Source organism: Panthera onca, chromosome F1 (assembly GCF_046562875.1).
Source record: "Panthera onca isolate mPanOnc1 chromosome F1, mPanOnc1 haplotype 2, whole genome shotgun sequence".
NCBI lineage: Eukaryota > Metazoa > Chordata > Mammalia > Carnivora > Felidae > Panthera > Panthera onca.
Genome location: NC_138355.1, coordinates 28,926,668 through 28,954,189, shown reverse-complemented (window position 1 = coordinate 28,954,189; position 27,522 = coordinate 28,926,668). Strand labels below are relative to the sequence as shown.

Below are 27,522 nucleotides of genomic sequence, written 5' to 3'. Positions count from 1 at the left end.
GTATTTATGACAGCTCTCCACCCCATTGCTTGCTTCATGAAATACAGTTTCAGCCATTTCTTTCTTAAGATCTCCTTTGTCCCCCACTCTCTCTTCTCTTTTTCCTCAGAATTCTTCCTGATATTTTACCTTTGTATTTCTATCTTGGTGCCAACAGAAGTAATCAGTGCAGAAAGAGCACAATTACAGTACCTGTAAGTATTTGGCACTGTGGTGAACTCAGAAGCAAATAAAGATGCCTCAAAGAACTGGCACCTAATGGAAGACGTAAGAAATGTGAAGTATATTATATCCCTGTGGTTGAAAAAATACAATCTAAGATGAGTGGTCATTGCTGGTAATGTTCTAAAACTCCACAAGATGAGGGGCACTGGGAGGCTTAGTCAGTTGAGTATCTAAATCTTGATTTCAGCTCAGGTCATGATCCCAGGGTCATGGGATCAAGCCTGGTGTTGGGCTCCACACTGAGCATGGAGCCTGCTTAAGATTCTCTCTACTCCCTCTGCCCCTCTCCCCTGCTCATGCTCTCCTCTCTCTCTCTCTCTCTAAAATAAAAAAATAATAAATATTAACATCCACAAGATGAAAGTAGCTTCTCAGAAAGTAGTGTCTCATTCCAAATTAAATTAAATTTAGCAAGCACATTTATTGATTATTTACTACATGAAAAGTATTCTTTCATGTAATACCTTTACATCAAAGTAATGTACAGGAAGCAAATGATCAGCAATCTGTGGATTCCATCCTCCAAGAGCTGGCCAATCATGGAAGGGATAGTCATCCATTCACACGCTTCACATTCTAAACCAGTGCTTCCAGTAGGAGTTTAATGCAATCCACATATGAAACTTTAAATTTTCTAGTAGTCAGATCAAAAAAAGTAAAAAGAGGTATAAATTAATTTCAATAATGCTTTATTTATCTAATATATTTCTAATATTATCATTTCAATATGCAATCAATATGAAATTATTGAGTATTTTCCATTCCTTTTGTCATACTAAGTTTTTGAAATCTGATGTGTATTCTGCAGGTATACCACATCTCAATGCAGATGCAAAATTTTCCTCAGAAATAACTTGATCTGTGGTTGAGTTTCATAAAATTTACAATGGAAAAAGCAGATTTATATACCCAAGTTGTTCTATCCAGACATGTTGAAGAGTTTTGCAATAACTGAGTCAACTGTCAAAACATCAAATCCCTTTAATATCTCCATTCACATTTCTAAAACTGGTTCATCTTTTATAGAAGAATTTCTTTGACTTTAAAACAAATATATTTCAGGTTCAGAATCATGTTTGTCCAAGTTAAATAAACTCACTAACTCTTGTACGATTAGTATCAAATTCCAAAGGATTTTATATAAATTGAAAGTAACTCTAAATTTATAAATATTAAACTGTTATTCAAAATTTTCTTGCAGTTTATCCAGCTAATTTATGTAATACTGCCAATCATGAATAAAACCTTATACAATTTTGGTCCATATTAGAGAAAGTATACAAGTTTTAGGATTGATTTATATCACGAAAATGTTCAATTTCAACATAAATGCTTGCAGATTTATAGGTCTCATATAACTTCTCTCCCCCCCTTAGAGCTTCAAATTTAGGTGTTCCTTGAGAAACATGATAGTGAGAAATCATAAGTCAGTAACACACTGACATTTTCATCTTTGATCACTAAATATTTAGCAAGCATTGCTTCTGTTTCCAAAAAATTTAGTTAATCGCACAATAAATCTTTATAAAACTCTTCTACTATTCAACCAAAATGAAAAGAACACAAAGTTATTAAATTTATTGTCTCCTACTTCTTTCACCATTTCATAAACCAACAATGATTCATGTTCATTTGCACATATATACTGAAAAATTTTAACTGTATCCATGATACTTCATACTGTGCTTCTGAAAACTAGGCACAAGTATTTTCAATATATATTAAAAAGGAACAAAAAAATGAGTTTCTCATTAGCAATTTTTAAAATTTGAATCAGTTGATCTTTGATGTTGTTAGAAAGTTCTCGTATGCTATGAAAAATTATTTGGTGGCTTTAACTAGAGATATTTCGCTTTTTGTAAAATACATGTTTTAGTCTTTTCTTCATAATTTTCTAACAAGATTTCTAAAACACATAACTTTTTATACCATCTCTCCATCTAAAAGTGTTCATGTGTGCAGGTGCACACAAGAATTCAAGTTGTTTTATAGCTGAACAATGTTACAAACTCAGATCTTGCTAAAAATCATTTAAGAATGTTTTGTTGGTCATTTAATCATGGTTTTCAGGCAATTAACTTCATTGATCTTCTTTTGACTATTGATCAAATTTACTATTTATTTGTTGACCATGTCCATTTTCTTATCTTTAAAATGCTTTTTATGTGACAAATAGTTTTTTGGTTTTTTTGGGTTTTGTAACAGCAAATTGCAATTCAGTGTGAAATTTGCAGCTTTCCTTCTTTCGATCTATCTTTTTTCTTTACTTTTCTGGGCATAGCACTAGCGTTTGCATTTTCATTTGACTCTACATCAGTATTACGCCCTTGTTTTAAATTTAAAAATCCATCCATCCTTATTTTTTTAATCTGGAAAAATAATTGAATTGTATTATAATTACAATAATGTGTTTCAATTTAGTTACCAGTTATAATTTACATAGGTACCACTATAACCCAAACTGCCTGCATAAAATATTCAGATAAATGCATTACATTACATTGGTGCTTAGAAAAAATATCATTCAGGGGCGCCTGGGTGGCTCCGTCGGTTAATCATCTGACTTCGGCTCAGGTCACGATCTCGCGGTTCGTGGGTTCCAGTCTCGTGTCGGGCTCTGTGCTGACAGCTAGCTCAGAGCCTGGAACCTATCTTTGGATTCTGTGTCTCCCTCTCTCTCTCTCTCTCTGTCCCTCCTGTGCTTTCTCTCTCTCTTTCTCTCTCTCTCTCTCAAAAATAAATAAAACGTTAAAAAAAATTAGAAAAAATATCATTCAAATGGAATCAGTAGGTTGACACTGATTAGATCAGTGATGTGTTTATGTGTAATACTAGAAATGACACACAGGCCTAACACACACACTATACTATGGTAATAAAATCTGAGACAACACAGTGGTTAAAGTGAAATATGATCCAACCAAAACAATAAATCTGTGCTTAATGGAGAAATATTTTACACTACTGCAGTTTTAAAATTAAAATTAAGCAAGTTTAAAAATTCAATTCCTCAGTTGTATTAGCCACATCTCAAGTGCTTAACAGCCACATAACTAGGTGGAAGGCAACCTCCATCAGATTCTCTACCTTTGTCTCCTCTCTTCTATCACTTTTTTTTTTCCTTTCTCCCTTTCCCAGAGGAGAAAGAATTGTTAATCCAGTTGGGTTCCAAGTCATTGACTGAACCATATTTCCTAGTTGTTGTTTCTTCCATTTATTAGTGCCATGTAGATGGTTGGGTAAATTAAACCACAGTCAGCCTTCTGGTATCTCTAGTTCCTTCTTCTTTATAGCTAAGAATCTGCCTCTTCACAGCTGACTGGTCTTAACCTCTCTCTCTGTCTCTCTCTCTCCCCCTCCCTCCCTCCCACTCCTTCTATTCAACTAAGTGGGCACATTGACTGAAGGCTTCCCTATTGGAAATATGTCCTGTCATGTTGCATTATCTTCTGTCTTTGTCATTCATACTGATATAGACTGAATGTTCATGCTCCCTCCCCAAATACATATGTTGAAATCTAATCCCCAATGTAAGGGTATTTGGAAGTGAGGCCATTGGAAAGATCATGAGGGTGGACCCCTCATGAATGGGATTAGTGCTCTTAGAGACAACAGATAGCTCCCTTGTGACATGGGAGGACACAGTGAAAAAAGGCCATCTATAATCCAGGAAGCAGGTCTTCACCAGACATCAGATCTGCTGGCACCTTGATATTAGAACTTCCAACCTTCCCAAACTGTGAGAAATAAGTTTCTGCTGTCATTCAGTCTAGAGTATTCTGTTATAGCAGCCCCAAAACACTAAGACATATTCCTAAGTGCATATCCTTGGCTTGGTGGCTTTGTCTCCAGCAACATGCCATTGACTAGAAGTTGGCAAGTCCCAAGATTTGGATTTAGGGAAAGGACAGATCTACAGTGGCCTTTACGCTTGGCCACAGGACCCTACCTAGGTCATTAGGGCATGGCACTGGAGATAATTTTAGTCAGGACTCTCTGATGCAAATGAGCAAATCCAGTGGAAAGTAGCTTAGGGGAAGAAAAAGAATTTATTGCCTTATACAATCAAACTATGGAAGGGCAGGAATGTAGCTATTTTATCCTTGGGGGTGACTATAACTGGATAAATATGCCTTCTGGACTGTCTTTTGCCCCTGCTTTCCTCAGCAAATTGGCTTCTTTCTCTCAGACCAGCATCTTCTGTAAGCTAGAATCTGAACACCTGCATCTTTCAGCTTTCCCTCTGGAGAAAAAAAAAGAATCTCTTTCCTTAATTTGTATTAAAAAAAAATCCCAAAAGGGCCCCAATGGCCTAATTTAGATAATCTGATCCCCTGGGAGAGTTGGAAGGGGAAGTAGTTCCCAAAAAAACAGTAGGAGATGCTGTTAGGAGGAGAAGTGTGCCAGAGAGACAAAGAGATGTCTATTGCCAGGAATTACAAACACTAGCCCAATTTCTAATAAGTCCATTTGTATTTCTTCCCTCTGTTTAAATACTTTAGTAACTTTAGGAGGGCAATGTGATTGGGCAAAGTCAAGATCTTTTTTCTGGAATCTTGAAATTAATATCAATATTTCATCCATGCTTCTAGTACAGCTCAATAAATGAATTCAAACTTCAGAATGCTTATTTAGAATGCTTCAGGAATGTGTATTGATGCATATGATTTTTTAAAAAACACATTTTTTAAACACAATTAAAAAAAGGGGGGGCACCTGGGTGGCTCAGTTGGTTAGGTGACCAACTTTGGCTCAGGTCATGATCTCGTGGTCTGTGAGTTCGAGCCCCGTGTTGGACTCTGTGCTGACAGCTCAGAGCCTGGAGCCTGCTTTGGATTCTGTGTCTCCCCCTCTCTCTACCCCTCCCCTGCTCACACTCTGTGTCTTTCTGTCAATAATAAATAAACATTAAAAAAAATTAATAAAAAAACATAAAATGAATATGATCTGATTATTAGTGATTGAAGTGATTGAAGCTCTTTGTGTTGTAAACTAAAAGACAAAAAAAATAAATCTGGCTTACAAAAAAAAAAAAAAAAAATTGTGAGCTCGTGTAATTGAAAAGTCCAGGAGTAGTTTTACATTAGACATGACTACCTCCAGAGGCTCAAACAATGTTCCCAGGCTTCAGTCTCCTTCTTCCATCTCATCTCTGCTTTGCTCTGTCTTGGCTCTTTTCACAGATGGATTCTACCCCCATGATGACAATAGTGCTGCCTGAAGCTCCAGACTTATATCCTATCTTCTTAGCAAGTCACAGTGGAAAGAACCTGCATCATTTCCAAAAGTTCCAATAAACTTCCTAGAATTGGCTCTAATTGCCTCTAATGACCTAATTGCCTCTAATGAGCCTGGCAGGGGTGGCATCAACCTCACTAAAACCACCTGAACTCAGAGAAGGAACTATCAATTCCCTAGGGAAAGTCAGGGCACTTTTACCAGAAAAGGGGCCAGTGGTTTCTGGGAAAACAAAAATGATCAATCTCTGATACATAGATAATTTGAAAACTAAAAATAGTAATCCTTAATTTCCCCATTCAAATATAACTATTGTTGCTATTTTGGCAAATTTACTCCCATTATTTTTCATATATATATATATATATATATATATATATATATATTTCTATATAATTGTAATTATAATCTACTTAAAAATTTTTCTGCTTTTTCTCTCTTATCATTCTATAATACACATTTTCCATATCTTTCTATAATTTTCCTAACCATAATTTTAATGAATACATATAGATGAACTTGGATGTCAAGATTGCTTCCTTTGCTTCAAAAAATAAAAATAAACTTGCGATAAACATCATCATGCATATAGCTTTTTTCATGGTTGGATTATTTAGAACAGTTGAATTTCCAGAAGTTGGATTATTGGATCAAAAAGTATACATATATTTAAGTTCTTTGTAAATTTTGCCCGTTTCCCAAAAAGGAATGTAAGTATTCATAAAGCTATCAACAATGAATAAGTATTATACATATATAAAATGTTGTAAATTCAAAGTACACTCCTAAAGATGCTGAAGGTAGCAGTTCCTTCAGGGGTAATAAAAATGCTTATGAAGAGGATTTTTTAACCTTTTATTCTATGTCAGTTTTTCATAAACCAGTCATATACTACTCAATTATGCAGTTGCACATTTGTTCTTTTTGGAAAAAAAAATTATGCTAATTGTACAAGAACACAAATTTAAAGGATATTATTTAAGAAAGTAATATCAGTAACATGGTATTGGATTATTAGACATTTGAACTAATTCTCATTTCACTAATACTTTCTGCACAATATAGTTAATTGAACATCTGGGCAAAAATTTGCCCACAAGAACATATATCACAATGTTGTTAATAACACCAACACAATGCAGAGTTTTAGGTGTCTTTTACGTGCCTCTTCTGAGTTTTAGGTGCCTTTCTCTACGAGTTTGCTAAACATCTCAAACCTGAATATTTTAAGGCATCTCAAACTTGTGCCCAAAATGGAAATCATTCAGGAAATATCTGTTTGGTGAGTGAATGAATGAATGTTGACCAGTAAATCTACTTCACTTCCTATCATCCATTATGCTGAATAGCTTTTCATCTACCCAGTTACCCAAACTAGAAACCCCGTCATCCTAGAGTCCATCTTCTTATGTACACTTTTACTTGATTAATCATGAAATTCTCTTGATTCTCTTCATCCTGTTGTCCCCACTCTCCAAGCCATTTCTATTGTCCTAGTTCACTCCATCATCATCTGTCACCTGGATTATTGATACAACCTCATTGGTCTCCTACCTCTAGTCTCAGCCTTTTTTCACCCTCCTAACTTAGTGAAATTTCTAGAATTCAGAGCCATCATGGTAGCCACTTTCCATGTCAAATTCCACAGTGGTGCACCATGCATACACAGGCTAAAACCTAATATCATCTGACCCTTGACTATCTGCCTTTGGCCCACCACTTGCACTTCACGCTGTAGCTCAACTAAACTGATTGCATCCCTCTCAATCTGCACTAATCTTTCATATCTTTTTATTTTTGCATATGATTTGCATCTGCCTGCTCAGAATACTCTCTCTCTCTACTTTGTGAGTCTGATAGCAAATTTTTCCTTTTTCTTCAAAACTCATGTTAAGAAAAAGTCCTTTGAAAATATTGAAGGGGAGGTCGGGTGAGGACAGGATCAGCTATATAATTCTGATGAACAGCTCTGAGTAAAGGTGTTGGTTGAAGCTATCGGAGTGGAAGAATTCTCAGGAAAGCATGAAATGAGAGACAAACAGTGCGGGCCGTGTTAGAAGGCAGAGGAAGAAGAAAATCAAGAGGAGCATAGGTGGATGCAATCTTCCATAAACCAAAAGAGGGAAGAGTTTTAAGCAGAATGAGATAGTAAAAACTTTAAATGCAGCAGAAAAATGGAGTAGGATAATGGCCTCAAAGCATGCATTGGCTTTGATATTTAAGAGGCTTTCATGTAGTCTTAGAGCACCTTCAGTGGAAAATGGGGGCAAAATATGACCAATGTGGGCTAGTTGAAGAAGAAATGGAGTTGAAACTGTAGACTACACACATTCCTTTTAAGGGCTGGAAGAAATAGATTGAAAGAGAGCCATTTGGTAGTGACTTGAGGAGTGGACAGAATAAAGGAAGGACTTTTTTTTTTTTTTAAGAATGACTATTAGTAAGCAGAGAGAAAGCAGCAGGGGAGGAGGGGGTGATTAAGATACAGATCTGAGACCCAGGAATATCCCTAAAGAGACTAAATGGGATGGGACCAATGGACCAGAGGGTGGGCCTCTCATACAGGAGAAAAGCACCTTAGTCTCTAAGAATGTAAGAGAAGAGAAAATGCTGGGTGTGTTTGTCAACTTCCAAGATACTGAACAAGGCCTTGCTAACATTTGCCAAACAATCAAAAGATAAGGAGATCCCTGAGAGGATATCTACATACTTCACAATATTAGTCCTGGCCAATTTAAGCAAGGAGCGACAAGGGTTTAGTGATATAAGTGAATATGGAAAATGAATCTTTGTGAAGGAAATGGGGAAAGGTAGTGTTAGTTTGGAAATAATGTCCTGAAGATGGCGAGGGAAAGAGGGGAGAATAATACATGTGGCTAACATAAACTGAGGACAATGTGGTCTTTGCAGCCTGCCAGACAGACCTGGGAGGAATGTTGGCTCTGCCACATACTAGCTTTGATCTGAAACTAGTTTCTTAACCTTCTCTGAGCCTGAATTTCTTCTTCCAAAAATAGAGTTAAAAATGCTTGCCTCTTGGGATTGGAATGGGGATTGGAGATAATATATTTTAAAAGGTGCAAAATATTTACTTTTTCTCACCTTCCATTTCCTCATTTCCCGGAAATATCACCTAGAGATATTTATTAACTATATAATAAAAATCTTCATTAAGGTATGTGCTGGAGAAGCTTTTTTAAAAGACATATGCATAGATAAATTTCTTAAATGCACAAATAGATTAAGATGGTTTACTTAAACATAGTACAAAAAATTAATAGGGTGAGGCAAGAAGGGAGTGAAAAGTAGAACTTATAGCTTGTGATTATAAAAGTATTAGAAACATTCTTTTTAAAGATAGTGTTGGTAGAGAAATCAATCAGTAGATAGATGATGATGATAGATAGATAGATGATAGATAGATAGATAATGACAGACAGACAGATATCATCCATAGGAAATAGTGTAGAGTGAGAAGAGAGAGCCACTTTTCTGGTGTATATCAACATTTTATGTTATATCATTTTATCATCATAAAGTAGGATCAAAAATTGATTCATCTCAGTATAAGCAAAAGAACATGGATTTGGGAAAAAGGCAACCATGGGTTTGAATATTCACTCTGTCTCAGACTATCTGGGTGATCTTGGACAAGTGAAAACTTCCTTAAAAGTCTCAGTATATTAGTTTCCTAGGCCATAAGAACGTACCAAAAATTGGGTGGCATAAAAAGAACAGAAATTTATTGTCTCATAATTCTGGAGGCTAGAAGTTCAAAACTAAGATTTCAGCAGGGTCAAGCTTTCCTGAAGGCCCCAAGGAAAGATCTGTTCCAAGCCTTCTTCTAACTTCTAGTAGCCCCAGGTGTCCCTTGGCTTGTAGAAGCATCATTCCAATTGTCTGTCTTCATGTGGCATTATCCTTGTCTCTGTGTCTTCACATAGTTGTCTTCTTATAAAGACATCAGTCATGTTGCATTAGGAGCCCACTCTACTCCAGTATGGCTTCAGCTTCACTTAAATCATTACAGCTGCAATAACCCTATTTCCACATATAAAATTATATTCTAAGGTAACAAGGGTTAAGACTTCAACATATCATTGGGGGGGGGGAGCATAATGCAAAGCATAGCATTTATTATCTTCATTCTTTAGGTGGGAATAAAAGTACCCTCCTTTCAAGGTTGTTATGATAATCCTGTGTGAATATATATATTTAAAAAACCTAGCACAATATCTGACACACAGTATATGAGAAAAATAAAGAAGAATAAAAGCCAGATATCAAAATGATAACTTTGGTTGTTACCATTTGATTCCTTGTTATTTGCCAAGAGCTTTTGGTGGAGAGGTCTTACCAGGTTCTGTGATTCTTTAATATTGCATTCGCAGGTGACCTTGATTCAATATTTACTAGACACTTACTATATATTTGGCATTGTACCAGGCACAAAGATACTTAGGGGGAGGGGACTTGAGGCCACTTCTGTGATTTTCCAAGGTTGTTTGTACTACAAAGCCAACTCCTTATCCCAAAGCAGCACTCAAATCTACAAATTATGATGTAGAAAAGGGGTCAGCAAACTATGAGCCATGGGCCCCAAATTTGAGCCCATGTGTTTGTAAATAAAGTTTTATTGAAAGACAGCCATGTCTATTTGTTTATGTATGGTCAATGGCTACTTTTGTATTACTTTAGAGAGTTGAGTAGCTGTGACAGAGTTAGGCCCACAAAGCCTAAAATATTTAGTAATCTAATCCTTTATGTAAATGATATATTTCTCAAAGTTCAGGCCTTGGCTGATACTCTTCTTGGTCCACAAGCCTATTAATTTTCAGAGCTTCAAGTTCATCTATAGTTTGGGCCCTGGCAACTTTGATTTTTCTGGTTTTGAGGCTCAAAACATTGAGTTCATTCATTCATTTGATCATTCAAATGGATCCTTTGTGATGCAGTCTAAGCAAAAGAAAACCTGAAAAAGATGGTGTCCATATCTTCAAGGAATTTATAATCTGGGAAGGCAATCAAGTCTCTACACAAATGAGAATCACTAAAGGGAGTAGATAATAGCTATAGATAATGGCTTTAAAAGTGGTGAAGGCATGGAGAAGAGAGAAAGAGATAACTTTTATGATCACTATCCATCTAGTTGCTGATGCCAGAAATCAGTCATCCTGGACTCTTCATCTTCAATTACCTGCCACTCCATCCAAGTTTTGTTAATTCTATGTCCAAAGTATCTCTCAAATCCATCTGTATCTCTTCATCCCCACTGCTACCATCCTAGTTCACATTACTGGATCAACACCAACCTACCAACTGATTTCCTTCCTTTAGTCTTGCCTTTCAATACATTCTCCACACCATCATCAGAGTGATCTTGGTAAATTTTAGATCTAATCATGACACTTTGCTACTTCAAAAACCTCTGATAGCTTTTTGTTAGGATAAAGTGTAGTCCGTGTCTTATAGAGTTCTCCAGAAACTGATTTCTGGTTTCCTGTCCACCTCCATTTTTTTCTTGCTGGACTATCCCATGTTCCACCCAAACTGGTGTTTGAGTGTTTGGAACTTATTGTGATCTCTCTCAACAGAAGCATTCCCTCATACTGTTTCTCTTACTGGAGCTCTGTCCCCTCTTCTCTCTCCTCAGTTCCTTACCTCGTTTTGCCCAGCTAGCTTCTTCATTCTTCAGGTCTCACATCAAATGATGGTTCCTACAGGAACCTTCCCTAACTTACTAGTCTAGCAAGATTGTAGTAGTCCCTCCTTATCTCTGCAGGATACGTTCCAAAACTCCTGGTGGATTCCTGAAGCCATAGGTAGTACTGGACCCTGTATATACTGTTTCCCCCCCCCCCCCCCATACATGCATACCTATTGTAAAGTTCAATTTATAAATTAGTCACAGTAAGAATTTAACAACTCATAATAAATTAGAATAATTATAATAATACACCGTAATAAAATATATGAATATTATTCTCACTCTCAAAATATTTTTTTGCACTCTACTCACCCTTCTTCCTGTGGTGATGCACAAAGTGAGGTGAATGAGGTAGGCATTGTGACCTAGCATTAAGCTACTATGCCCTTCTGATGATAGGTCAGAAAATGGATCATCTGCCTCTGGACTGTGGTTGAGAGCAGGTAACTGAAACCAAAAGTAAGGGGGGACTATTGTACTTGATATTTACTGAGAGCCTCCAGCACTTTCCTTATGTAACAGCTACTCCCTTGTTTACTTCTCTCCTCTTGCGCTAAGTACTGAAGTTGGGAAAAACATGTTCCCTCTACTCCTCACCCCATCTCCCCACACCCAACTCACACCCAACCCCCTCCCCTCTCAGACTTGGCATCAACAGGCGCTCAATAAATGTTCCTTGGATGAAAGGGCAGGTAACTTTCCACTAGCTCACTTTTCTCTTTTGCAGACTGTAGGTGGGTCTCAGTGCTGGGGCAACAAGGGGAACGAGAGAGTGGGCGTGCCTTAGAGGAAGAAGATTCGAAGCCTGGTTGGCTGGGAGGCTTATCTGTCAGGACCAGGGGCGGGGCCAAGAACACTGTTTATTGGCTCCGTGGGGATGGGCGGAGTAGAAATGGCTGTCCTTGCTGGGCAGAGAGAGCCAGTGAGCTGGAATGAGAGAGGCACGGCCTGCAGGGGTGGGCAGGGGCTGCACCTGGAGCGTAGCTAAGTGACATCCTCCTTGGGTGGCTCAGGTGTCAGGTGCAGAATAAGTTGTTAATTGGGAAGCCGAATTCGTGGAGTCAATGCAGGGACAGGAGGGAAGATATTTCTTCATGAGCAGGGAGAAAGAAACCTTTCAGAAGCCAGGACTCCATTATTACACTTAACTTTTCTTTCTCTGTTCCCTCATCCCACCCTGCCACATCATCTAGTCCTTGATTTATTCAGGAAACCTCCTAAACAACTTAGAAGCAGTCCACTGATGCCAAAGAATGATACACCACAGCTTGGATGTTAATGCTACCAGTTAGAGATGTATAGTTGATTATAATTTCTTCAAGTATTAGTTCGAACTAGGGTGATTTTTTTTCACCCTTGCAGATGCACGAATACTGTTATTAATAAATACAAAGTATATAGAAGCAAAAGTTGTGGAAGAGGAAGAATTAGATGAGTATCTAACAATTACCCAGCATTTTATTTTCTTTGAAAGAACTAATGATACCTGCCTCCTCTTGCATTAGTTAGGTTGCTGTTTAAGATGCTTTTAAAATTGTCAAAATACATCTGAGATGAGGTCTCCACATCCTCAGTTGAAAAATGGGGAAACTAGAATAGTGTACCTTTGAAAAAAAGCACACCTAACCAAGATAATAAAATATGTAGGTGGATAGAAATCCAGCAGCTTTCTTCATAAGATTCTAAACCAGAACTGAAGAAAGACCATCTGCCATCTCATCTGTGTCCACCTTTTTAGAGTCATCTCTGATTTATTCATTCTGCATTCTAGCCAGGCCAAACTATACAGTTTCTCCAGACTCATCTCATTTTCTTCTATTTCCTATACTGCTTCTTCACTATTTTTGCCTCAAAATTCAGCAAATATATCACCTCACCTAGAAAATTCCAGTATCTCTTTTCTCCAAGTACAGGAGTTTCCTCTACCACCATAGTGCTCTGTGATACTTATCTCTGATGGTGCTTGTCACATTGTGATGTAATTTTTCTTACCAGTTTCTGTACCGGATTGCTAGGGCAGTATCTTTATCTTGGTATTCCTATGTCTGGCTCAGTATCAGTGGATATTGTGTAGATATTGGATGGACGAATGGATGGACAGATGATGGATGGACGTACAGGTGAAGGGATAGCTAGAAGGATGGACATACATGTGGGAGTGAAGGGATAGATAAACAAATGAATAGATTGATGTTTGTACTAAGAGATATATAGGTGAGTAGATAGAAATAAAACTGGTTTAGAGACTGAATCTTGATGGATGCTCTGGTTGGGAAAGACTGAAAGGATCTTGATACCAGCTCAAGTAGATTGATGAAAAGGAAAGGGGAGGTAGTTGAGAATGGTTCAGTGAAATCATTCTTTCTATTGGAAAAAATATTGATAAAACATGTACTAAAGTTAATAAATGCCACATTGTAAGGAGCAGATAATACCAGTTTGATATCCTTAGTGTTTAAAATGCAAAATTCTAACATTTCCCTTCCCCTTTCATCTCCATTTCTTTTTTAATCTCTAGTGTAAATATTATTAAACAGTCAATTGGAATATCCAGTAAGGAAACCCACATTAGTGTGATTATTTTTGAAAGATATCTAAAGTCTTTTTTTTGTTGTTGCTGTTGTTAACTAAACCAATTGACTTCTGTGCCTCTAATCCCTGAAAGCAATCATTTTAATAGCAACAACCCTTTTTCTCTAATAATGCCTGACATGCATAGAGCTTTATAAAATTTAGAAATATTTGTATGTACAATGTCATATCAATAACTCTGTGTGGTTACTTGAAATTGTTCATATTTTATAGATGAAGAAACTGAGACTCAAAGAAATTAGGTCTTATAGCCACATGGGCTAGTGTAATAGATGGAACTAATGTTCACAATTCTTTACTCCCTTCTGATTTTCCACTACAAAGTAACTTTGCAGTGTCTCCCAGAAAAATCAATACAGTATTCATCTCTGACATACTGGCTTTGGTCTTGGCCATGTATTTGTTAGCCAATGGATTGTTAATGATCATGACATGAGCAGAGACCTTGAGTCTGTGTGGCTTACCTTGACCTCTTATGTTTCCGCTGTTGCCATAATAACATATTCTGGATAGCTGTTAATCCCAGAAAAAGATATCTGGAGGGGACCAATCCTATCCTAGCTTGGACCCAAACCTAACTGGACCCAGGTGAGTCCAGCTTGGCCCAACCACATACATGTAAGATCAACTAAACCCAAGCCAACCTGCAGATTTATGAGAAAAGAAAATAAATACTTAAACACAATCTTACCATATGATCCAGCGATCATTCTCATAGGTATTTACCCAAATGAGTTGAAAACTCATGTCTACAGAAATGTTTATAGCAGATTTATTCATAATTACCCCCAAACCAGCATCAAGCAAAATGTTCTTCAGTAAGTTAATTGATTAACAAACTCTGGTAATCAATACAATGGAATATTATTCAGTGATAAAAGGAAATGAGCTATCAAGCCAAGAAAAGACATGGAGGAGCCTTAAAGACATACTGCTAGGGGCGCCTGGGTGGCTAGGTCGGTTAAGTGTCCGACTTCAGCTCAGGTCATGATGTCGAGGCTCCTGAGTTCCAGCCCCGCCCTGGGCTCTGTGCTGACAGCTCAGAGCCTGGAGCATGATTCGGATTCTGTGTCTCCGTCTCTCTCTCTGTCCCTCCCCAGTTCGTGCTCTGTCTCTTTCTCTCTCTCAAAAATAAACAAACATTTAAAAAAATAAAAAAATGCATATTGCTAAGTGGAATAAGCCAATTTGAAAAAGCTACATACATACTGTATGATTCCAACTGTATGATGTCTAGAAAAGGCAAAACTATAGAGACAGTAAAAATATTAGTGGTTGCCAGAGATTCAGGGGGAGGCGTCAGGGATGAGTATATTGAGCCTGAGATTTTCAAGTCAATGAAACTATTCTGTATGATACTAAAGCCCTGGATATACTATGACATTATGCATTTGTTAAAACCCATGAGACTGTACAACACAAAAAAATGAATGCTAATGTAACTATGGACCTCAGTTAATAATAATGTATCAATATTAGCTCAACACTTGTAACCAATGTGCCATGCTAGAATGCAAGATGATAATAATAATAAAGCATGTACTCCAGGCCCTGCTATCTTAGTCATTTACATTTTTTTCCTGGACCCTATAGAATAATTTGTGATTCTTTCATAAATTTTGAAAGACACAATACAGAAAAATTCATTCCTCAGCAAACATTTTTTGAACATGTTTCCTTAATTATAGAAGTGCTAGCACACAGAAGTTCAATAAATTTCTGATGAAACTTTAAACTTACATTACTTTGCAATAGACTGTATTTTCGCTCAAAATATTCATTGCCTCTTCCATGGGCCCCTGCCTATGGGAGGATGAAATGTCTGTGCTCATTGTAGCAGGTATGGCCATGTGACTTTCTTTGATCATTGAAATATAACTGGAAATGATAGTCCTGCTTCTGAATGGAAACTTTAATAGCCATTCCATAGTCAGTCACCACCAGTTTCTTTTTCCTTCTGACATGAGACTATTATGTTTCAAATGAGGGCTGCTTTTTCATCATGGGTTCTACATTGAAGAAGATATTGAATCAATCCTGACCCCACTATAGATGAAAAACAAACCTTTGTTATAAGCCACTAAGATTTTGAGATCATTATTGCCACATAGTCCGAACCAAGGGAAGAACCACTAATTATAGTTTCTTCACATTTTTTAGATTAAAAAACACTTAAAAGTTATTTTTCCTTTTTTTAATGTTTTTTATTTTAGAGACAGAGAGATAGAGTGTGAGCAGGGGAGGGGAAGAGGGAGAGGGAGACAATCTGAAGCAGGCTCCAGGCTCTGAGCTGTCAGCACAGAGCCCGATGTGGGGCTCGAACCCGCGAACCGCGAGATCATGACCTGAGCCAAAGTTGGACGCTCAACCAACTGAGCCACCCAGGCACCTCTTAAAAGTTATTTTTCTAACTTTAATATTATGGGCAGCATTTTACAAGTTAAGAGATAATCAAAATAGGGTCTATAAATAAACGTCATTTGTGCACTAAACAGTAAAGAAGTGTCCAAACTTCTAGTTGACAACTTAATATGTATTGTGTGGTTAATAAAATACTATTTGATTTAAACTGATGTGTACTATATGTTTTAACATTTTACAATACTTGCTTTTTAAAATTTTTTTAAATGTTTATTTTTGAGAAAGAGAGAGAGAGACAGAGCATGAGCAAGGGGAAGGAGAGGCAGAAAGAGAGGAATACACAGAATCTGAAGTAGCTACAGGCTCTGAACTGTCAGCACAGAGCTTGACACAGGGCTCAAACCTACAGACTGTGAGATCATGACCTGAGCCGAAGTCGGACACTCAACCTATGAGCCACCCAGACACCCCTACAATACTTGCTTTATTCATATATCTTAACCATGTAGTCACCCAACAATCCACATGACTTTTTAAAGTATTTTAAAGTAAGCGGCAGGCATCAGTGCACTTCACCCCTAAACACTGCAGCATGTATATCACTAACTGGGGTTATATCTTCTTAAGATTTTTTTCTTTTGAAGTAAAATTTATATGTAATGTATAAATTGAAGTGTATCACTCAGTGATTTTTGTGAAACACATATTCCTATGCAATCCAAATATCAATCAAGACATAGAGCATGGCCATCACCCAACAAAGGTTTCACTGTTTATTTTCAGCCCACAGATTTGGTGTGTGTATGTGCTTTTGAATGTTGCATATATTTTTATTCTCAAGTATATGAACTTTATATATTTCAGGAGAGATTTAAACATATTCCTAGAACTCAAACTGATACGTCATGTTTACATAGCTCTTTAGGTCTTAGGAATGATATACTTTAAAAGGAACTGGGTTCTGAAACATAAAACTTTAAGCATCTGATAACTTGAGGATTTTTTTCTGGGCCCTTATTATTCTTTCTCTGCCTTTGCTTTCTGGATAATTTTGTTTCTGTAATGATCATCCGTCAGAGGGAATGTCCCTATCACATCAAGTAGTATCATCATCATTTGTACACAATTGAAACTTTGGTAATCTATGTTCTACAAAAGACATTGGTGGTGCTGGGATATATTTTTCTGATGCTAATCACAACACAGTTAGGTGGGTTTAGAGTGGCCGGGACTGAGACTGGTTAGTAAAAGAAGGATAACCACAAATAAGAGAGAAATATAATGGTTTTTACTACATGCTTTGTGGCTGTACACATGTGACAGACTAAAATAATGAGCAGAAACAGCATCAGTAGATAAGCTGAGCCAGCATCAAAAGACAAGGGAAATATAAGAAAAAATATAGGGTTATTTTTTTATTAAAAAAATTATTCTTGGGGGGGGAGAGGAGCATAGGGAGAGAGAGAATCCTTTTTTTTTATTATTAAAAAAAGTTTTTAATGTTTATTTATTTTTGAGAGACAGAGAGATAGAGCACGAGCAGGTGAGGAGCAGAGAGGGAGACACAGAATCCGAAGCAGGCTCCAGGCCCCGAGCTGTCAGCACAGAGCCTGACGTGGGGCTCGAACTCACGGACTGCGAGATCATGACCCGAGCTGAAGTCGGACGCTTAACCAACTGAGCCATCCAGGCATCCCAGAGAATCTTTCTTTTTTCTTTTTTTAATATTTACTTATTTTTGAGAGAGAGGGAGCACAGAGCTCAAACTCATGAACCATGAGATCATGACCTGAGCTGAAGTCAGATGCTTAACCCCCTGAGCCACCCAGGCACCCCAAGAGAGAAAAATCTTAGGCAGGCTCCACACTCAGCAGTGAGCCCAACTTGGAGCTTTATCCCATGACTCTGGATCATGACCTGAGCCAAAACCAAGAGTTGGTCGCTAAACTGATTGAGCCACCCAGGCATCCCAAATATAGGGTTATTTTTATGTGACCTGAAATGTGGCCTTAATTTCCTTCTACTGTTTCCCTGTCCCCATCCTTTATGTGGCCTTAGTAGCCTAAGATAACATATGCCCATGATGCAAAAATAAACATAGTGGAATAGTAGTCTGGTTATATCTTTATTATATAATATGGATGTAAAATGTTTATTCCTAAAATCTGGAGATTTGAGAGATTATTAATACTGTGTGCATACAAAGAGAGGTTGCTATTAATGGAAATTAGAACAGTGAAAAATGATTTCTACTTATTAAATTCACATAGAAATATCATTCCAGTTATCATTGTCAAGGTATTTATCTTTCAGGAATAGGCACCAAAATTTAAAATATTGAAATATTATTTTATAGAAATTATTAATTAATTGAACTAATACACATCCTTTTATCCAGGGGATTCTTTTAAAAGAATTTTTTTCTTAATGTTTTTATTTATTTTTGAAACAGAGAGAGACAGAGCATGAGCAGGGGAGGGGCAGAGAGAGAGGGAGACACAGAATCTGAAGCAGGCTCCAGGCTCTGAGCCATCAGCACAGAGCCCGATGCTGGGCTCGAACTCACAGAGTGTGAGATCATGACCTGAGCCAAAGTCGGACGCTCAACCGACTGAGCCACCCAGGCACCCCATCCAGGGGATTCTTAATAAAACCAAGTTTGGGTAGAATGGAATTGATAGGCAATGTATAAATCCTGCTTACCACAGAGAGAAGGAATTCATGACTGAATGAAGGTATCTCACCACATTTTATTCTTAATTACTTAATAACGATCTTCCTTACCTATAATTTAAAAGGTCAGAAATAGAAGAATTATGAACAAGGTTACAGGCAACATGGACAATTTATAAAATCATCTAATGGAGATTTAATGTATAGCATAGTGAATATAGTTAATACTGTATTGTATGCTTGAAAGTTGCTAAGAGAACAAATGTTAAAAGTTCTTACCACACACACCAAAAAAGGTAACTATTTGAGGTAATAGGTGGGTTAATTAACCTTATTGTGGTAATAATTTGGCAATATATACATATATCAAAGCATCACATCGTACACCGTAAACTTACTCAAAATTATATGTCAACTATTTCTCAAATCTTGAAAATAATATGAAGAAGAATAAAAAAACAGAATCTGGGAAAACAAAGAAACAAATTATCTAAGACCTTTTTACTATATGTTCTCTGAAGCTTCCTTTCATCCCAACTGACTCTCTGTGTGCCTTGTTGCTGAAATATTCCTTGGACTTGGCATGTGAAGCTTAGCTTAGACACAAGTTACTAGAGGTTATAACTATAATAAAATTATTCTCTCCAGCCCCTACTTATCTCCAACCCCATCACTGAAAATTAACTGTATCCCTGGCATTTATTGAAATATAGAAATATGTTTGTTTTATAATTAGAAATAGATTTAGTGGAAACATGATTGTTCTCTTTAGATATCTGAAGAGTTGTCATTTCTAAGATGAATTTCTTATATCTCCTTGAGACAAAATTAAGAGTAGACATAACTGTAGGCCAATTTGGGGCTCACTCTAGGGAAAGCATTTCTAATAACTAGAACAATCAGATGGTAGGATAGACTAATGAATATGTGATATTTCTATCACTCAAACCATTTGAAATGTCTAGGAAGAAATTAGGTGAGCATGTATATGAGTTTCCTTCATTAAGTTGATTAAAGATGACTTCCAAGAGTTTTTTCTTTCATTTCTAAGAATCTATAAACAAAAAAACAGTAGAATGACCCTTCATTAAAATTTTGACTTGAAAATACTTAAACCTAAGTACTTTAAGTCATATTTCATTGATCTAGCCAATTATCTACATATCTATTATATCAGCTTGGGTATCATCATCAAGAGTTTGCAGATGGTAGGTATATTTCTTACTGTGAATAAGCTTGCTCTGGGTTTATGAGATCAGATAATGATGGAATGAAATTACACTCTTCATCTCATTTATCAGTTGAATATCCATCAATGTATATCCCAGGCAGGCACTGATCTGAACATATGAGACAAGAGCCTCAAAATACTCACAATATCAGAGCAGGGTGCTTTTGAGAATTAGAGAGACCACCACATTGCTAACAAGAAAACTTGTGTATGTGATGGCAAAATTCTACAAGTGGCCTTTAAGAAGTTCTCTCTTGGGCCATATTCATATTCTATGCTTTATTCAGTTTCATATTTCCTCTCTAGCAGGGTACTATAAAGAGCTTATAGGAAGACATTGTTATCCTTGCTGATATTATCTTAGGACAGCCAAGGGCATACGTTATCACACCCCTCTCTTTCCAATAATAAATAACTTCAAAAATAACATGGCTTAAGATCTCTGTTAAGAAAATTAAACTTTAAACTTTGAATTTCAGGAAAGTTTAATATACCTGCACTATATTTGTAATTCATGATGTTCCTAAGTTGAATTTGTGATTATTCCACTGAGTCTATATTACAATAATTCCCTGGTTGAATCTATTACGCTCATGAGATTTGGTGGCTTGTTATTAAACCTGTTAGAGTTAATTATATTTATTGCACTGATCTTCCCTGAAGGAAACTTGAGAATTGTCTTTCTCATCCTTAATTAGGAAATCATAAAATGCAATTCTGAGGACAGGGGAATTGTTTTCTTTGGCTCAATAAGACTGACCTACCAAAATATCTCTTGATATCAGGTAAAAAAATTAACTTTACTACTAAGCTACAAAAGGATATTCTATTAAATAAAAGATTAGTTTGTTCATTTTACCTTTTTAAGGGAAGAAAGGTTTTCATCCTCTGCTTAAATCATACCTTTCATTTTAAATAACAAAATTGCCTTGTAAGTTATAATGTTCCATTAGTTTGCTAGGGCTGCCATAAGAAAATACCACAAATTGAGTGACTTAAATAACAGAAATTTATTTACCTAAAGTTCTGGAAGCTAGAAATCTATGATCAAAGTATCTGCAAGTTTCGTCCTTCTGAGAAATGTGAAAGAGAATCTGTTCCAGGTCTCTCTCAGTGGCTTGTAGATGGCCACCTTCTCCCTATATATGTATGACTCTGTGTTCAGATTTCCCCTTTTTATAAGGACAAATTTGTGCCCAAATTTCCCCTTTTTATAAGGACAGCAATAGTATTGGATTAGGACCCATCCTAATAACTTCATTTTAACTTGGTTGACTATGTAAAGACCCTATCTCCAAGTAAGTTTATATTCTGCAGTACAGGGGATAGGAATCCAACATCATCTCTTTTGGGGAGACAAAACACAACCCACAATAAATGTCAGCAAGGAAAATGTCCTACAATGTGAATTATTTTTCCAGCAACATTTCTGATTTATTAAAAAGAACTGGAGTTACCTTTGCAGCAATTTTTCTTCTTTTATCCCCCCACCACATTTTAACTGGAGAAGATAATGTGGTCTAAAAATATATAAAGTAAAAATGGTCAAAACCACAGAGAGGTAGACAAGTTCATAATTGTAGTGAGAGCTTTTTATATATACCTCTTTTAGTAATTTATAGAATAAGCAAACAAAAACTTAATGAGGATATAATACCAGAAAAGTATACTCAAGATATTTGACCAAATGAATAAATATAGGACACTCTACTCAAGCACTTAAGAATATACTTTCTTTTCAAGCACACATAAAATATCTACAAAAATTGACTACAAGCTGGACCAACAAAGCAATTCTCATCAAAGTTCAAATGAATGAAATTATACAGACTAGATAGAATACATTATTGACCCCAATATAGTTAAGCTATAAATCAGTAATAAAAGATAACCAGAAAATTCTCATATATTTGTAAATTTACTATATATCCTCATAACCCATAAACAAAGAAGAAATCCTAACAGAGTTAGAATATATTTGGAGTTGAACCATATGAAAATGTTAATTTCAAAATTTATACAATTTAGCCAAAGAAATCCTTACAATTTATAGCCTTGAAGGCATACAGTAGAAAAGAAGAAAGACCAAATATTAAATGAGAAAACATTCCATTCATCTAGAGAAATTAGAAAATACAAGAAAAGTAGAAGAAATAAAATAACAAAAATAAGAGCAGAAACTAGTGAGAAAACACAAATCAACCAAACAAAAAAAATTAAGGACTAGTAAAACTGAGAAGACACTAGTGAGAGTTTTTAAGGAAAAAAAAAGAGAGAGAGAGAGAAAACAAATGTCCAGTATAAGAAATGAAAAAAGAGACAACACTACAGATCCAGCATGCATTAAAAATATGGTAAAAGGAGAACCTAAGCAACTCCTTCAGATAGAAATTCTTAATGCCTTATTCTCTCTACACTCCAGCTTTTAGAGACTGCCAAAATTACTGCTTAAAATAAGTGGATCATTGGGTAGACCTTGGACACTTTTATCCTACAGGCTTTTTGGCAGTAATAATATGGTAGCTATCTCCTTGTTATTAATGCAGATGAAGGCCACAGGAAGTTCCTACAATTAAATTTGGGGGGTAACCTCAAGTGCCTTTTAAATCAAAAGTGCTAGAGGCGCCTGGGTGGCTCAGTCAATTAGGCATCTGACTTTGGCTCAGGTCATGATCTCGCTGGTGGGTTTGAGCCCCGCATCGGGCTCTGTGCTGACAGCTCAGAGCCTGGAGCCTGCTTTGGATTCTGTGTCTCCTCCTCTCTCTGCCCCTCCCATGCTCATGCTTTGTCTCTCTCTGTCTCTTAATAATAAACGTTAAAAAAGATTTTAAAAATAAAAAAATTTAAATCAATAGTGCCAGTTTTTTTCTCACTCAAATATAACTAATGACCCAGACAAATAGTAAAATTTAAGACCAATTTTAAGCTTTATCATCTTTCTCTCTAGTGAAGGTGGAGTAGCATACAAAGTGCAAAACAAAAATGCCATTAGGAAGCCAAATGTTAGAGAAATCTGAATCAGTAAGTTCCTGAATAATTAAAGTTCTTTTATTATCTAACACAACTTAAAATATTAAACTAAGGGAGCCATTAGCAAGAACTTGGTAATTTTTTTTTTTTTAATATATGAAATTTACTGTCAAATTGGTTTCCATACAACACCCAGTGCTCATCCCAAAAGGTGCCCTCCTCAATCCCCATCACCCACCCTGCCCTCCCTCCCACCCTGCCCTCCCTCCCACCCCCCATCAACCCTCAGTTTGTTCTCAGTTTTTAACAGTCTCTTATGCTTTGGCTCTCTCCCACTCTAACCTCTTTTTTTTTTTTTTTTTTTTTCCTTCCCCTCCCCCATGGGTTTCTGTTATGTTTCTCAGGATCCACATAAGAGTGAAACCATATGGTATCTGTCTTTCTCTGTATGGCTTATTTCACTTAGCATCACACTCTCCAGTTCCATCCACGTTGCTACAAAAGGCCATATTTCATTTTTTCCCATTGCCACGTAGTATTCCATTGTGTATATAAACCACAATTTCTTTATCCATTCATCAGTTGATGGACATTTAGGCTCTTTCCATAATTTGGCTATTGTTGAGAGTGCCGCTATAAACATTGGGGTACAGGTGCCCCTATGCATCAGTACTCCTGTATCCCTTGGATAAATTCCTAGCAGTGCTATTGCTGGGTCATAGGGTAGGTCTATTTTTAATTTTCTGAGGAACCTCCACACTGCTTTCCAGAGCGGCTGCACCAATTTGCATTCCCACCAACAGTGCAAGAGGGTTCCCGTTTCTCCACATCCTCTCCAGCATCTATAGTCTCCTGATTTCTTCATTTTGGCCACTCTGACTGGCGTGAGGTGGTATCTGAGTGTGGTTTTGATTTGTATTTCCCTGATAAGGAGCGACGTTGAACATCTTTTCATGTGCCTGTTGGCCATCCGGATGTCTTCTTTAGAGAAGTGTCTATTCATGTTTTCTGCCCATTTCTTCACTGGGTTATTTGTTTTTCGGGTGTGGAGTTTGATGAGCTCTTTATAGATTTTGGATACTAGCCCTTTGTCCGATGTGTCATTTGCAAATATCTTTTCCCATTCCGTTGGTTGCCTTTTAGTTTTGTTGGTTGTTTCCTTTGCTGTGCAGAAGCTTTTTATCTTCATAAGGTCCCAGTAATTCACTTTTGCTTTTAATTCCCTTGCCTTTGGGGATGTGCCGAGTAAGAGATTGCTACGGCTGAGGTCAGAGAGGTCTTTTCCTGCTTTCTCCTCTAAGGTTTTGATGGTTTCCTGTCTCACATTCAGGTCCTTTATCCATTTTGAGTTTATTTTTGTGAATGGTGTGAGAAAGTGGTCTAGTTTCAACCTTCTGCATGTTGCTGTCCAGTTCTCCCAGCACCATTTGTTAAAGAGACTGTCTTTTTTCCATTGGATGTTCGTTCCTGCTTTGTCAAAGATGAGTTGGCCATACGTTTGTGGGTCTAGTTCTGCGGTTTCTATTCTATTCCATTAGTCTATGTGTCTGTTTTTATGCCAATACCATGCTGTCTTGATGATGACAGCTTTGTAGTAGAGGCTAAAGTCTGGGATTGTGATGCCTCCTGCTTTGGTCTTCTTCTTCAAAATTACTTTGGCTATTCGGGGCCTTTTGTGGTTCCATATGAATTTTAGGATTGCTTGTTCTAGTTTCGAGAAGAATGCTGGTGCCATTTTGATTGGGATTGCATTGAATGTGTAGATAGCTTTGGGTAGTATTGACATTTTGACAATATTTATTCTTCCAATCCATGAGCAGGGAATGTCTTTCCATTTCTTTATATCTTCTTCAATTACCTGCATAAGCTTTCTATAGTTTTCAGCATACAGATCTTTTACATCTTTGGTTAGATTTATTCCTAGGTATTTTATGCTTCTTGGTGCAATTGTGAATGGGATCAGTTTCTTCATTTGTCTTTCTGTTGCTTCATTGTTAGTGTATAAGAATGCAACTGATTTCTGCACATTGATTTTGTATCCTGCAACTTTGCTGAATTCATGTATCAGTTCTAGCAGACTTTTGGTAGAGTCTATCGGATTTTCCATGTATAATATCATGTCATCTGCAAAAAGCGAAAGCTTGACTTCATCTTTGCCAATTTTGATGCCTTTGATTTCCTTTTGTTGTCTGATTGCTGATGCTAGAACTTCCAGCACTATATTAAACAACAGCAGTGACAGTGGGCATCCCTGTCGTGTTCCTGATCTCAGGGAAAAAGCTCTCAGTTTTTCCCCGTTGAGGATGATGTTAGCTGTGGGCTTTTCATAAATGGCCTTTATGATCTTTAAGTATGTTCCTTCTATCCCGACTTTCTCAAGGGTTTTTATTAAGAAAGGGTGCTGGATTTTGTCAAAGGCCTTTTCTGCATCGATTGACAGGATCATATGGTTCTTCTCTTTTTTTTTGTTAATGTGATGTATCACGTTGATCGATTTGCGAATGTTGAACCAGCCCTGCATCCCAGGAATAAATCCCACTTGATCATGGTGAATAATTCTTTTTATATGCCGTTGAATTCGATTTGCTAGTATCTTATTGAGAATTTTTGCATCCATATTCATCAGGGATATTGGCCTGTAGTTCTCTTTTTTTACTGGGTCTCTGGTTTAGGAATCAAAGTAATACTGGCTTCATAGAATGAGTCTGGAAGTTTTCCTTCCCTTTCTATTTCTTGGAATAGCTTGAGAAGGATAGGTATTATCTCTGCTTTAAATGTCTGGTAGAACTCCCCTGGGAAGCCATCTGGTCCTGGACTCTTATTTGTTGGGAGATTTTTGATAACCGATTCAATTTCTTCGCTGGTTATGGGTCTGTTCAAGCTTTCTATTTCCTCCTGATTGAGTTTTGGAAGAGTGTGGGTGTTTAGAAATTTGTCCATTTCTTCCAGGTTGTCCAATTTTCTGGCATATAATTTTTCATAGTATTCCCTGATAATTGTTTGTATCTCTGAGGGATTGGTTGTAATCATTCCATTTTCATTCATGATTTTATGTATTTGGGTCATCTCCCTTTTCTTTTTGAGAAGCCTGGCTAGAGGTTTGTCAATTTTGTTTATTTTTTCAAAAAACCAACTCTTGGTTTCGTTGATCTGCTCTACAGTTTTTTTAGATTCTATATTGTTTATTTCTGCTCTGATCTTTATGATTTCTCTTCTTCTGCTGGGTTTAGGCTGCCTTTGCTGTTCTGCTTCTATTTCCTTTAGGTGCGCTGTTAGGTTTTGTATTTGGGATTTTTCTTGTTTCTTGAGATAGGCCTCGATTGCAATGTATTTTCCTCTCAGGACTGCCTTCGCTGCATCCCAAAGCGTTTGGATTGTTGTATTTTCATTTTCGTTTGTTTCCATATATATTTTAATTTCTTCTCTAATTGCCTGGTTGACCCACTCATTCGTTAGTAGGGTGTTCTTTAACCTCCATGCTTTTGGAGGTTTTCCAGACTTTTTCCTGTGGTTGATTTCAAGCTTCATAGCATTGTGGTCTGAAAGTATGCATGGTATAATTTCAATTCTTGTAAACTTATGAAGGGCTGTTTTGTGACCCAGTATATGATCTATCTTGGAGAATGTTCCATGTGCACTTGAGAAGAAAGTATATTCTGTTGCTTTGGGATGCAGAGGTCTAAATATATCTGTCAAGTCCATCTGATCCAATGTATCATTCAGGGCCCTTGTTTCTTTATTGACTGTGTGTCTAGATGATCTATCCATTTCTGTAAGTGGGGTGTTAAAGTCCCCTGCAATGACCACATTCTTATCAATAAGGTTGCTTATGTTTATGAGTAATTGTTTTATATATCTGGGGGCTCCGGTATTCGGCGCATAGACATTTATAATAGTTAGCTCTTCCTGGTGGATAGACCCTGTGATTATTATATAATGCCCTTCTTCATCTCTTGTTACAGCCTTTAATTTAAAGTCTAGTTTGTCTGATATAAGTATGGCTACTCCAGCTTTCTTTTGGCTTCCAGGAGCATGATAAATAGTTCTCCATCCCCTCACTCTCAATCTAACGGTGTCCTCAGATCTAAAATGAGTCTCTTGTAGACAGCAAATAGATGGGTCTTGTTTTTTTATCCATTCTGATACCCTATGTCTTTTAGTTGGCGCATTTAATCCATTTACATTCAGTGTTATTATAGAAAGATATGGGTTTAGAGTCATTGTGATGTCTGTATGTTTTATGCTTGTAGTGATGTCTCTGGTACTTTGTCTCACAGGATCCCCCTTAGGATCTCTTGTAGGGCTGGTTTCGTGGTGACAAATTCCTTCAGTTTTTGTTTGTTTGGGAAGACCTTTATCTCTCCTTCTATTCTAAATGACAGACTTGCTGGATAAAGGATTCTCGGCTGCATATTTTTTCTGTTTAGCACACTGTAGATATCGTGCCAAGCCTTTCTGGCCTGCCAAGTTTCAAAGGAGAGATCAGTCACGAGTCTTATAGGTCTCCCTTTATATGTGAGGGCAC

At 36.9% G+C, this 27,522-nt stretch overlaps 1 long non-coding RNA gene across 2 annotated transcripts; it reads right to left on the bottom strand.

The window, feature by feature from the left end:
• Window positions 1–668: 668 nt before the first annotated feature.
• On the bottom strand, window positions 669–12,439 carry LOC132686170 (uncharacterized). Of its 2 annotated transcripts, none has more exons than XR_009613473.3 (3): window positions 11,883–11,960; window positions 11,483–11,617; window positions 669–859 (listed from the first exon to the last, which is right to left on the bottom strand). It is a non-coding gene; the product is annotated as an uncharacterized LOC132686170 (long non-coding RNA). The 2 variants fall into 2 exon arrangements; XR_009613472.3 differs by lacking the exon at window positions 11,883–11,960 and adding an exon at window positions 12,144–12,439 and having other exon boundaries at window positions 670–859.
• Between the last annotated feature and the right edge of the window lie 15,083 nt (window positions 12,440–27,522).